Source organism: Temnothorax curvispinosus, unplaced genomic scaffold, assembly GCF_003070985.1.
Source record: "Temnothorax curvispinosus isolate PA1 unplaced genomic scaffold, ASM307098v1 QBEX01003701.1, whole genome shotgun sequence".
Taxonomy (NCBI): domain Eukaryota; kingdom Metazoa; phylum Arthropoda; class Insecta; order Hymenoptera; family Formicidae; genus Temnothorax; species Temnothorax curvispinosus.
Window position 1 is genome coordinate 1 of NW_020213481.1, and position 12462 is coordinate 12462.

At 37.2% G+C, this 12462-nt stretch overlaps 2 long non-coding RNA genes across 2 annotated transcripts; both read left to right on the forward strand.

The window, feature by feature from the left end:
* Positions 1 to 1615: 1615 nt before the first annotated feature.
* Positions 1616 to 2653, forward strand: LOC112452814. Its single transcript, XR_003040540.1, has 3 exons — positions 1616 to 1753; positions 1941 to 2427; positions 2529 to 2653. It is a non-coding gene; the product is annotated as an uncharacterized LOC112452814 (long non-coding RNA).
* Positions 2654 to 2682: 29 nt separating this feature from the next.
* Positions 2683 to 4395, forward strand: LOC112452815. Its single transcript, XR_003040541.1, has 3 exons — positions 2683 to 2742; positions 2831 to 3163; positions 3440 to 4395. It is a non-coding gene; the product is annotated as an uncharacterized LOC112452815 (long non-coding RNA).
* The last annotated feature ends 8067 nt before the right edge of the window (positions 4396 to 12462 follow it).

Below are 12462 nucleotides of genomic sequence, written 5' to 3' on the forward strand. Positions count from 1 at the left end.
ATCGTTTGGTGGTCACGAATATCGTCATTAAAACGTTTGGTGGTCAACCGTTTTCCCAGAAAAAAAGAAAAACCGTATGCTCACGCCATTGGTCGTATGACTCTGTGCTATTAGTCAGAAAAATTGTATTTGTCACCCAAATTGACTTTGATAGGTGTCTGCTAGATGTCTGCTGAAAAGCGGCAGGAGCCAATACAAAAATAGGAAGAAGAAGAAAGAGGTGCGTTGCCGCTGCAACGACGAGGCCGTCCACGAAACGTCGACGAGGGTACAACTATAATCGCACCTCCACGCCTGAGATATTTACCCGTAATAAATTTAGGTTGTGTGTGTGCGTATGCGTGGCGTGTGCGTGTGCGTGCGTGTTCATATGCGTGGCATGTGCGAGGCGTGTGCGAAGCGTGTGCCTGCGTGTGCGTGTACGTATGCGTGTGCGTGTGCGTGCGTGCGTGTGCGAGCGTGCATGCGTGTGTGTGTGTGAACAGGAAGGATTGATTCGCACGCATAAAGCCCCTTGCACAATGCCAGGCAACAAGCAATAGGATCTAGAAATAACAAAAAAATGGTTAATTATAACCTTAAAAATTTGTTGACAACGGGCAATAGGCACAGAATTTCCAACGTGACGGAAACTCTGTGTCTATTGCCTGTGTCACTGTTTATTTTACATTTATACATGATTTCTGATTTCTATTCCCTGTTCCTATTGCCTGTTGCCTGGCATTGTGCAAGGGATTTTATCCTTTAACAAACCTACGAGTTTGTTAAGCTCGAGTTCGTCGCTGGCCGGTATTCATAATCAGAACATATTTCAAGACCGTCTTAAGTAATCTCTTAACTTAAAACGTTAATACGGCTTTGTGATTAGTTAATGACATCTTAAGATTGTACTTAAGACGGGTCTTAAATATAAGAACCGACAATGAATACCGGCCGCTGCGGACACACAGCATACCACACACTCATTAACATACATTTCTGATTTTGTTTTCCAGATTTTATATTTGATTAGTGCGTCATCCGATATTTATACTCTTGAAGTGAACGTGTATCTCGAGCCCATTTAGGGCATCAAGGTTAATAATAAGAGGAAGTTAAAAATAAGGAGAAATAGTATGGCTGACCTTCCAGTAAGTACACATTTTTACTTTTTTTATTACGTTCTTTTTATTGTATTATATCAAAGTTAAAAGCTTCTTTATTGCATAAAAAAATGTAAAAATGTAAATTTTTTACATTTGCTCAGATTTTTTTTTGTAAAAAAAAAAAAACAATGCAAAAATTATTCTTTTTTTTCTAATTCATTTTTTATTATTTTCTCATATAAAAATTATCTAATTCATCATTATCATCATCATTCATCATCATCATCATCTAATTCTATTATCTTTTTCGGTCTGTTCTACCTCTATTTCATATATAATTTTTCTTGTACTTGATTTTTTTTCAGATGCAGAGTCAATGTTATAAGCGTAGGCTGCGCAGAAAAATAGAAAAAGAGAAACAGAAAAGAATTAGACTCAGTGAAGTAAAGAGAATATAGTGACACAAGTTCAGAAATCATTCGGAGAGGGGTCAAAGAGTCAAGTGAATCAGATGAAAACTTAAATGAAAACTTAGATGAGTTATTAGAACCTGAGATATTTTGTAAACAAAATCAGGAAACCGTGATTGCTTTCAATATATTTCCATGCGACAGAATTGAACATGCAAGAGAATCTCACGACTTTGAGTATGAAATGAATAATGATAGGTTTGTTGCTGATTTTTTGATGTTGCATGGCGCTCTTACTATCCTTTCCAGTCTCATGCTTGTTCAGTCAGAGATCATGTGTCATTATTCTAATGATTTGCTACGAGCATTTATTAATCATTCTATTGTAATTTATGGTAAAACGTTTGTAGTGTATAATGTGCATTCACTTTCTCATTTAACTCAGGAATGTTTGTCTCATGGAGCATTGGATAAATTTAGTGCCTTTCCTTTTGAGAATTATTTAAAATCTCTCAAGAGTTTACTTAAATCAGGTTACAAACCTTTATAGCAAGCTGCGCGTCGTGATCTAGAAAGAACAGTATCAGTGTCAGTGCATCTTCCAACTAATGATAAAGAAGTTACTTTGTCACGTAGGCATTATTGTGATGGCGAGATCATTGATGGTTTTTATTTTCGAAGTATTTCTATTGGTAATGTTGTTTTACAGGTTGGTCAGAGAAACTCTTGTTTTATGACAATTGACGGAAATATATTTGTATTGTTAAATGTTGTGAAAAGACGAGAAGATATACACCTAATTACAAACAAGTTTAACAAAAAAGAAGATTTTTATACATATCCTTTTCCTTCATCTCTTGTTCGTATTTTTAAAGTGTCAAATCTGGGTGACCAAAGAATTGTACTGCCATTGACAAATATTCAATCAAAATGTTGGTTAATACCCTACAAAAAATTTTTTGTTTCTATTCCTTTTTTGCATTCTATGCCTATGTTTTAATTTTTTATATTTTTCTTTATATTTGTATTTCAGTTTGTCGTTTTAAAATTTTTACCTGACGATGTCAACAATGATAATATTTGCTACGATATCGGCCTTACAAAGTGGTTGATTGAAGTGAATGAAGATATGGAAGGTCAGACATATTGGCCACCGCGTAATGTTGAAGCTGGAAGCTTGGTCCGTCAAGAAGTAAATGCAGACGAAACTTGGCCCAAATATCGTGTACATGTTAAGAGATATCACGGTATGTTTGTTTTTATTTATTCGAATTTTTCTCCTTTCTCCAAATTTGAAAAGGTTTAAGTTGAAAAATATTTTTACTTTTTTTCCAGATTTAAATACTCAGTTATTTAAGATAGACAGGAAATTGGAGAACTTAAGTTGCAAAATAAATACAGTTATAACGAATCAAGGAAAACTATACAGATGTTTGCTTCCTCAGGAAAAGAAAATACTGGAACCACATAACATGCCTTCTTTGCCTTTTCGTAACGAATTTTAGTGTGATTATCTTACCTCTTTTGGATCTGCTAGTGATGAAAGAAAAACTGCTACCATAATTATGCAAAAACTTATGTATAATTCTTTGGCCAAAAATTATAATTTTGATGGCCATGGTGAGAAAAGAGGTTTAAAAACACTGCAACTGTGGACAGTTATTGAAGGTAAGATCCTAATGTCTTGTTAGTTTGCTCTCTAGTTAATATTGTCTTGTTATCTTTTTTGCAAATTTGGAATACTTTATATACCAACAAACTCTGAAATAATAATCCTATAATTTTGATATACATTATACTTACTGTACTGAATTAGTGTACTAAATTACTGTACACTACTGTGTTTATATCCTTGTTGCGGATATATTCTTTAATTTATTTTTGTTGTTTAACTTAATATGGATGTCTTATCCTTTAATAATTTAATTATTTCTTGTTTTGCAGGGTTTTTGTCACTTAAATTTCCGGACAGCGACCTTGATACAGCACTTAAAACCATAAAGTCATGGTTACAAAATGCTAGCGGTAGGAAACAAGAGGAATATATTGGCTTTGATAGCCATTAGAAAAACATTTCTCTCTTTTGTTGCGGAGATCTCAGAGAGTCGGCGAGTCTCGAAGGCGAAACTTCTGCGCAAAGTGGTAGACGAAATCCACCGTGATCCGCAACACCTTATGCTGACGACGGATTATATTCTCATTGTATTCGCCGTTCCCTTCGATCATGCCTGTGACAGGATTGCTAAACCACTCTTTAAATTCGCGATGAGACTGGAAAACGTTAGGCATAAGAAAGTGCATGAGCGACCACAGTTCCATTAAATTATTCTTGATATTTTGCGCCTCGTCTAAGATAAGATATTTTTATTTTTTCCGTGTAAAGCTTTGGTAATCCTGTATTACTAACTTTAGCTAATAAGTAGCTGCTAATTGGCTGTTATTAATTTATTACCTTCCTACTTTAGCGTAAATGTTAAACGGGTTGTTTCTTGTCGCTCTTCTCAAGTTGTGAGAATAAGTAAGAAAAAATTGTGTTGCTAGATTTTTATAGCTCCCTTTTTTTTATATATATAGAATTGAGACACGGAGTTTGATAAGTACAATTGTCTATGTATGCAGGCGAACACAGGTGCAAGTTTCCGTAGTAATAATTTATGTTCTGCGAAAAATATTTATTTATAATGATTGCACAAAAAATAGATCAAGCATCACGATGTTTAATTTGTTCATTTTTTTAAATACTAGTGTGTATATAAGAAAGTCTCCTTTTTTTTTCTTTAATAAATATGATATGTGCCGAAACTGAAACAGGAATTGTCGCGTGAAAAAATATGTATACATCATCGATATAACGTGTTGTAACATGTAACGTAAGAATATTAAACATTTGTAAGGCGTAACGCGGTTTTAATATATAGATTTTAATATATTTTAATATATTAAAGAACTTTTTTAAATTAAATGTTGTGTTCACTCTTTCTTTAACAAGACCCGACAATGTGTATTAGGTATTTTTAGGCTGGTATTTATTCCCAGCGAGAAATGATTCATCGATAACCCATCGAAACGACGTCTAATTAGACGTCGTTTCGATGGATTATCGATGGATCATTTCTCGCTGGAAAACTAAAACATCTATAACATGTCGATAAGACGTCGGTAAGACGTCGAATCCGATATCGATTAGACGTCGTCGATTAGATGTTGAAAAGACGGCCGTTTTTAGGTCTGCGTCGACCTTATTTCAGATTAGACGTAGACGCGTCTATAGACGTGCGTTTCGACGTCGGTCCGACGTCGGATAGACGCTAGCATTCCGGCTGGGGAGGTGATTCCTCGTCGGGATGAAATTTGTCGTGAAGGAAGTGGCGGTGCTAAGAAAAGGCTGCGTTCTGACGCATCACATCTTTACGTACCCCATGCCGTGGAATTTCCTCACAAATTCGGACAAATCGTGCGCTACCTGGTTGATTCGCAATTATCATGGATTACGATGGGAAGACGGAAACGTGCCGTACAGCATGGTGAAACGCCTGATTACATCGGCCGTGCTAGGTGTGGAAGAAAAAGAAGACGATGAAGAAGTTGACGATGACGACGAGATGCCGACTCTTGTGTACGTCAAGGGATGTCAGAAACGAGAATGGCTGGTGGATCTGCTGGAGAATTATGCGCGAAAATACCTAATCGTCGAGACTCTGAATGCGCATTACGATAATATCGAATCTTTGAATAAACTAGATGACACCAATACTATGCGATGCAGAAAACATGAAAAGAATTGCGCGTTACAAAATGTAATAAAATTATTTAACTGGTGGTCGCGCACGATGCCATAAAGATTTGCAATTTTTTTTTAAATAAATAAATTATATATAACTTTTTATGTTTTATTTCTTACTCCCCCTTCCCTCTCCCATCATCGCCGTTAGAGTAGGCTTTACTTCTCCCTCTCCTAAAAAATCCATTGCGCAGTTCTATAAACATTAATTCCCCCTCTCTTTTCCCCCACCACCACTACATTACTTTTTGGAGTTGTCGCGTATACTCGATTAATTTCATATGATCAGTCTTGTCGCGATCGCTTGTACTGACGGTCAACTTCTCAGAGCCTAGAGAGCGAAAATGTTCTCCTTTGAAGGATGCAATAGCAGCAGCAGAAGCAGCAACAACGGTGCAAAACGTGTGAATGCCATGAATTATTACGTGCCGATTCACGACGTTGAAACTTAAACGTATGAAAAGAAATGTAACAGGTAAGTTTCGTTTAGGATAAAAAAAACATCTAGAGCCTACCCCAGTTTTTATATCGTTGCAAATTGTAATATTTACGATAAATAAAACTAATTTCATTTTTTTTATACAGCATTTCGTTGGACCTTCGTATACTCAGCAGACGATACGCGCTGACAGCTACGAAATACAAATTCCTCGAAATTGGCATCAACGTGGGTCCACCGAGCTACGTGGAGAACGCCGTTGGAGATCATCGAGGAAAGGAACTGCTGTAGTCTCTCGAAACGTGAAAGACACTCTACGAGCAACGGCAAAATATTCAGAATTTCTTTCGCAATGACTTCAAAGATGCCCATTGTTTTATAAACGTGGACCATTAACTGTGAAAGTTCGTACGTCGGTTAATAACGTCAAACTCATACGTCTAGAATCTGTAAACGTACGCTTGATGATGACCGAATCGACGTTGCATCGTATGTTTGATCTCGATCGGTGCATCGATGCGAGATTCGATCGATTGGTCAGAATACTTGCGGCAGTCGATGCAAAGTTTGCGCAGTTCTCCGATATCGCGTCCACTGTGAAGAATCCCAAGGAAGCGTCGAATGTAATATACGCTAGCGATGCGTTCAATACGAATCAGCTCATCGATTGTGAGCTCGCAGCTTTAGTTTTTTAGCACGTAAGATATATTATGTAAAAGAAGAGTTAAATAAACAGGCTTTTTTTACAATTAAATAAACGATGTAATTTCTTTGCGTGCATGTCCATTCTTACCTATATTTTATCAAATGTTGTTTACGACGAACATGTTCCAACAGGTTCGATGCGTTATCGGGTCGATCATCGTCTCGATGACGTCATTTTGCTTCCTCATAGAGGGAACTTTGTTTTCGTTTAAAAAAAATTTTTTTTGTTTTTCTGAATGTGTTCAGAATGTTCTAAAACGTTAAAAAATTGCAATTTTAAAAAATGTCTGTATGTATGTATGTGTGTGTGTGTCTGTATGTGTGTGTGTGTATGTGTGTGTGTACGTGTCAAATTTACCGAAATTTCTATAAGTCCAGAACTAATCAACCAAATATTAACGAATTATATATGAAATAAAGGTAAAAAAACTGAAAAATATAATAAAAGTAATAAAAATTGCTAATAATCAAGGGGTTCTTTTTTAATAAAATTTTGAATTTTTTCAGAAATGTTTGTTTATGCTTTAATTTCCGCAAATTTAGAGATATCGATCTATTTCTAATTTTATTATATTTTTCAGTCTTTTCTACCTCTATTTCATATATAATTCTTTAAGATTTGGTTGATTAGACTTAGCTTTATACGCGATCAAAAGTCCCTAATTTTTAGAAAAATGTCTGTAATAGCTTTAACTTCTGTAAATTTTAAGATATTGGTCTATTTTTAATTTTGTTATATTCTTCAGTTTTCTCTATTTCTATTTTATATAATTCTTTAAGGTCGGTATTCATAGTCGGGTCTTATATTCAAGATCGTCTTAAGTATAGTCTTAAGGCATCATCAGCCAATCAGAGGGCTTTTTTAGCATCTTAAGACGTCACTTCCTCTATGAGGAAGCCAAGTGCAAATTTCTAATTTGCACCATTTTTTATATATATTTTCAATCAACATTTCCTAATACACTTTGAATTTTGATTCTAACTTACTGACTGGGAAATCAGTCGTCGCAGTCCTGCATAAATCTCGCGGAATCCCGCACAGGTATATTTTCGGGATTAAAAAATAGCGTGGGATCCCGCATTTTTGCGGGATTCCATTTTGCGAGATTGCAAGCACTAATATCTATCGACTCCGCTTTAAATTTGAAAAACTTTTTACGTTTTCTAGTTTTTTAATCGCCGCACCACAAAATTCCGTATCCGCACCCAGTACATCAATGCAGAGTGACGACAATTTTGGGATTGTGGAACAAAGAACGGGAATAGCTGATTACTTCGGGTAATTATCTTATTTCCTTATTGTTTATATTGCATTAATAATCCAGTTAAATTAATCGTTCATCTCTACGTGACATCGGTTTTGGGGAGCACTTTTCATTGACGTGTAGTCTTAAAAATTAATAATGCCATGAAACTATTGTGGAAGCAATAAAAGAAAAGTAGCCAAATGTTTTCCTTTGTTTTTGTACGTACTGCGTAGATAGATTGTTTAGCGAATTTGTTTAGTCTACGCGATAACACCCCCTTTTTCAAGAAAAATGTTGTTTACGACGAACATGTTCCAACAGGTTCGATGCGTCATTTTTTTCTTTGTCTCGCGTACTGCGTAGATAGATTGTTTAGTCTACGCGATAACCGCTCCCCCTTTTCCTAGAAAATAGTTGTTTACGACAAACATGTTCCGACAGGTTCGATTGTTTAGTCTACGAGATAACACCCCCTTTTTCCCAGAAAAAAATGTTGTTTACGACGAACATGTCCCGACAGGTTCGATGCGTCATCGATAAAACACGCTCCTACGTAGTGCGCTATCGAGTTAGTCTTACCCATTGTGCGCCGCCTAGCGGCGTCGTTGCGAACGAGGCCCCCGCGGCTCGACGGACCCCGCGGACCCCCCCGCGAACCCCCTCGCGACCCCGCGGACCCCCACGTGGACCCCGCGACGCGACCGCGACCGCGAACGCAGACTTCCCCTCCCGCGGACCCGCGGCGCAGACCAGCGGCGCGGGTGAATTATCCCGGTGATTCATCCCGGTGACTCATCCCGGTGAGTCATCACGGTGGTATGCCAAAGTCAACCTCCTCCCCCCTCGCGGTGTAACCTGATATCCTTGAAATCCGATACCCTTGGGTAACCCGATATCCTTGTGTAACCCGATACCCCGCCCCCTCCCCCTTCCCCTCCGCGTTATCTCTTTTTAATCTGATACCTTTGTGTAATCCGATACCCCGCCCCTTCCCCTTCCCCTTCACCCCCCGCAAAATCTGATACCCCTCTCCCTCACCCCCCCCTCGGAGCTAGCGGGTTAGAACACTCATAAGTTAACTACTCTTGTACGTATGGGGTTTTCACGTTCGGGTCGGCCGAAGGGGATGAGCACGGAAATTTCATTGTGCATATTTCGAGAACACATTAATCGAGAAACATTTTAAGACAATAATTATTTCTCTTTCTGTATTTTCACTGATACTTTACTCTTATATCATATAGATCTTTTTTGTGTATATCTTTTAAACTATTATAGATAGACGAATTTTGTTTGAGGCACTTGAAAGCACATAATTGTAGCATATTGAGTTTTTTATTTTATATGTAATTTTAATGAATAGGGATGCTAGCTTACATTAAGCTAACACCCTTACTTTCAATTGCAATTTCCCATAAAACTGCTCAAATATAAAAATTGTTAATAGAGCACATAAAGAGCACTTAATTTCTGCATATGTGTAATTCCGGTTTTTTGTGGGAGGGGTGCTAACTTAACAGACATGAGATGCTGACATATACATAGGGGGAATCCGGGAGAGTTGAACCACGTTTTACTTAAAGATCCATAAAATTTAGTGTAATTGATCTACAGATTTTTTTTATGTCAAAGTAAAGCTTTATTATATGTCTACGATTTGTGGATTTAATAATTTCAATACGTTTATAAACGTAAATGTTATATTAAATTAGAAAAAAAACGAGATTCATTTCTCCCCAAAGGGTGATGGGAGACATGACCCAACGTGTAGGGAGATTTGACCATATCCTATAAACTCATGGAAAAAAATAATAATAAAATATTTAGACTTTAGTTTATTAAGATATCACAAATTTGGACATTAAAATCACATCTCTAATGTTTTCATTAAACTTTTTGAATAAAGAGCTCAATCCGAGTTAAAACACGTTTGTCTCACTCACAGTCGAAATGCACTACCGAGCGTCATGTTGTCATGTGACATAATAGCGACCGATGACCCGTATGTCGCAACTTAACAATTGCGCGCAAATTTTGAAAGAGATATTTAAAGTGGTTCAACTCTCTTCTATGGTCAAGTCTCCCGGACTCTCTCTATATATTATTCTCATGTAATGTTTTGTTCCGGTAACAAAATATTCAATTTTTTATCACAAAGGATTATTGGTATTGTATCATACCAAACAGTCAACAAAATAATATCGGCGTGGTAACCAACGGTTTATTTGACCACATATCAACAAATAGTTTTTGCGTTAGTAACAAAATTTTGGTTGTTTCAACAAAACATTTCTCTCAGTGTGTATGCTTTACTTTATGTCCACGCTACGACAGACGTCTCGTTCTTTGACATCAGCCGAACGCTGCCGAACGCTGCCCTTGCAGCAACCCAATGCAAAATATTAACTATGTAATATTTAATTGCGGATTATACTGTAGTAAAGCCTCTTATTTAGTTAAATACATTGGGGAAACCTTTCCTCAATCTCCAAGAGATATTCTCCAATTTTTAAATAATCCCCCTCATTAATTCATCCGTCTTCTCCTTGCAACTTGCAAGATCTCCCCTCCTTAGAAAGAGCCGAAGAGTTTAATCGGAACATCATGTTAATCGGAGACAGTGAATCGGCCCATATCTACAGTGAGGAAATAATAATTAATATCGAGTCAAAATCGATTTATTCTGAGTCGAAAAGTCATCAAAAGTGGTACCACATTTTAATCGAGATCGATGAATATTTTAATTACTTTTTGATATACGTTTTCGACGTCAATTAGACGTCGATTCGATGGGTCATTTCTCGCTAAAGCCATTCTATTCCTGTCTCAAACAATCTTAGCGTTCTCCGCTCAAAATTGTTATAATTCCTCTCGAAATTGCTCTAGCATTACTTGCTCAGAGTAATTATCGAATCCTTTACCTTAGCGACAACACGCTCAAGGCACTCCTCTACCGACCCGTAATTCTGCTCCTCACGACTCAGCTGTGATCCCCCAAGCATTATTTGCTCAGAGGATTTTCAGTTTCCTTGTTCTAGCGATATTCGCTCAGGACCTTTCAATACTCCCGTTTAATTGTTTTAGCGTTACTCACTCAAAGTAATTATCGTAAGAATCTTTTTGTCTTAGCGATATTCGCTCAGGACCTCCCGTCAACTCTAAATTCTCCCCCTTAATTACCTTAGCGTTATTCGCTCAAGATAATTAAGAATCCTTTTGTCTTAGCGATATTCGCTCAGGATCTCCCATCAATCCGCTGTTCCTCCTTAAAGTTATTCTCCCGCCTAGTTGCTTTAGTAATTATCCGCTCGGAGTAATTAAAAATCCTTTTACTATATAGATGGTATGGAAACATAGAGCAGGTAGGAAACGGAGAGAACGAATTCTGCAACATCAAAACCGGTAGAATCGTTCTCCGGTAATAACATCCATCCTCTCCGGGAGATTCATCTCCGAGGACGCTCTAGCTAAACTGCGCCGGCTTAACACACTGCACTCTGCTCCGACGACAGAGAACAACAACTTACCCGCGCCGAAAGTAATTGACTTGACTGCCCCTATACCGGTCATTAATTTAACCACCGAAAATCCACCCACGTCAGATTTTGATGAGATACCGCGCGTTTCTCCTTAATGGAAAATTTTATTAAACGTACCTACGCAAATCATCCTGAATTCACATAATGTACAATAACCATTTACACAAAAAGCCTCTTTTCTTTTAATATATATATACACATTTTACACTAACGCCTAGCTTATAATTATTTCTTTTATACCAGATAAACACTCTTTTATGTCAAATAAATATAATAAATGTAAAGAAATATGTGTTTGTTCCGCCAATGATAATTAACAACTGCTTTGTCAACCTTTCGACTTGTTTTTAACTTACATGACACGATATGTTCAGTTCGTTTCCGACGTCCATCGCATAAACATGTAATTGCTGTGCCGTTCTGACGATACATCGTTAACTCAGCGAGCATGATACGAACCGGTGCCTTTAGAAAACTTTCTCTGTGTAATTAAGTTTCATTTTGTTCTTGTTTCTTTTTTATTTTTGACAACTTACTTACCGTTTTGACGAATTAATTTGTTTAGCACTTTGTGACTTTTCTATCAAAATCTCACGAATAGTTGACTGAGAATCGTTTGATAATGACATTTTTTTCCTCATAAGGTATTTTTAATAATTGTTACTGACGATTTAAATTCCGTACATTTATTAACCCGATGTATCGACGCTGCGATTTTTATAATTGTTTGTTGTTAGATTACTTGAGAAGGACCCGAAGCCTGGGTCGAAACGTCGTGTAAAGTTATGAAAAAATTTTTGCCAATTATTAGTCGATCAAATATGTGCACCTTTTGTAAATGAAATAAATACTTATGATAAACACATCTCCATTCATTCATTAAATTAAGACCTCACCCTCAGTACCATCCCCCTCTTGAAATCGCACGAGGTCCGATCCTAAGTTAAAGGGATTAAATTCTCTGACTTAAAAGAGGACCGACGATCGCACCGCTCACGGAAAGCGTCTTAGCGTCCCTACGGACGTTGATCCTTCCTGAGCCATTAAAAGTGTGTTCGGCTCGTGCCACGCGTTACAGAGCGTGTACCTGCGAGCAACATAGTAAGTATCTGCTTGCGTCTTTCCTTACCCCTACCCCTCTGGTTAGCCTTTCTTTCGCTTCCCAGTTTTTTTCATTCAAATCTTGGGGTTGGACGTAACAGTAGTGATTTCGCAAAACAATACTGTCTTAATCTATTTTTACCCCGACTGCTGCC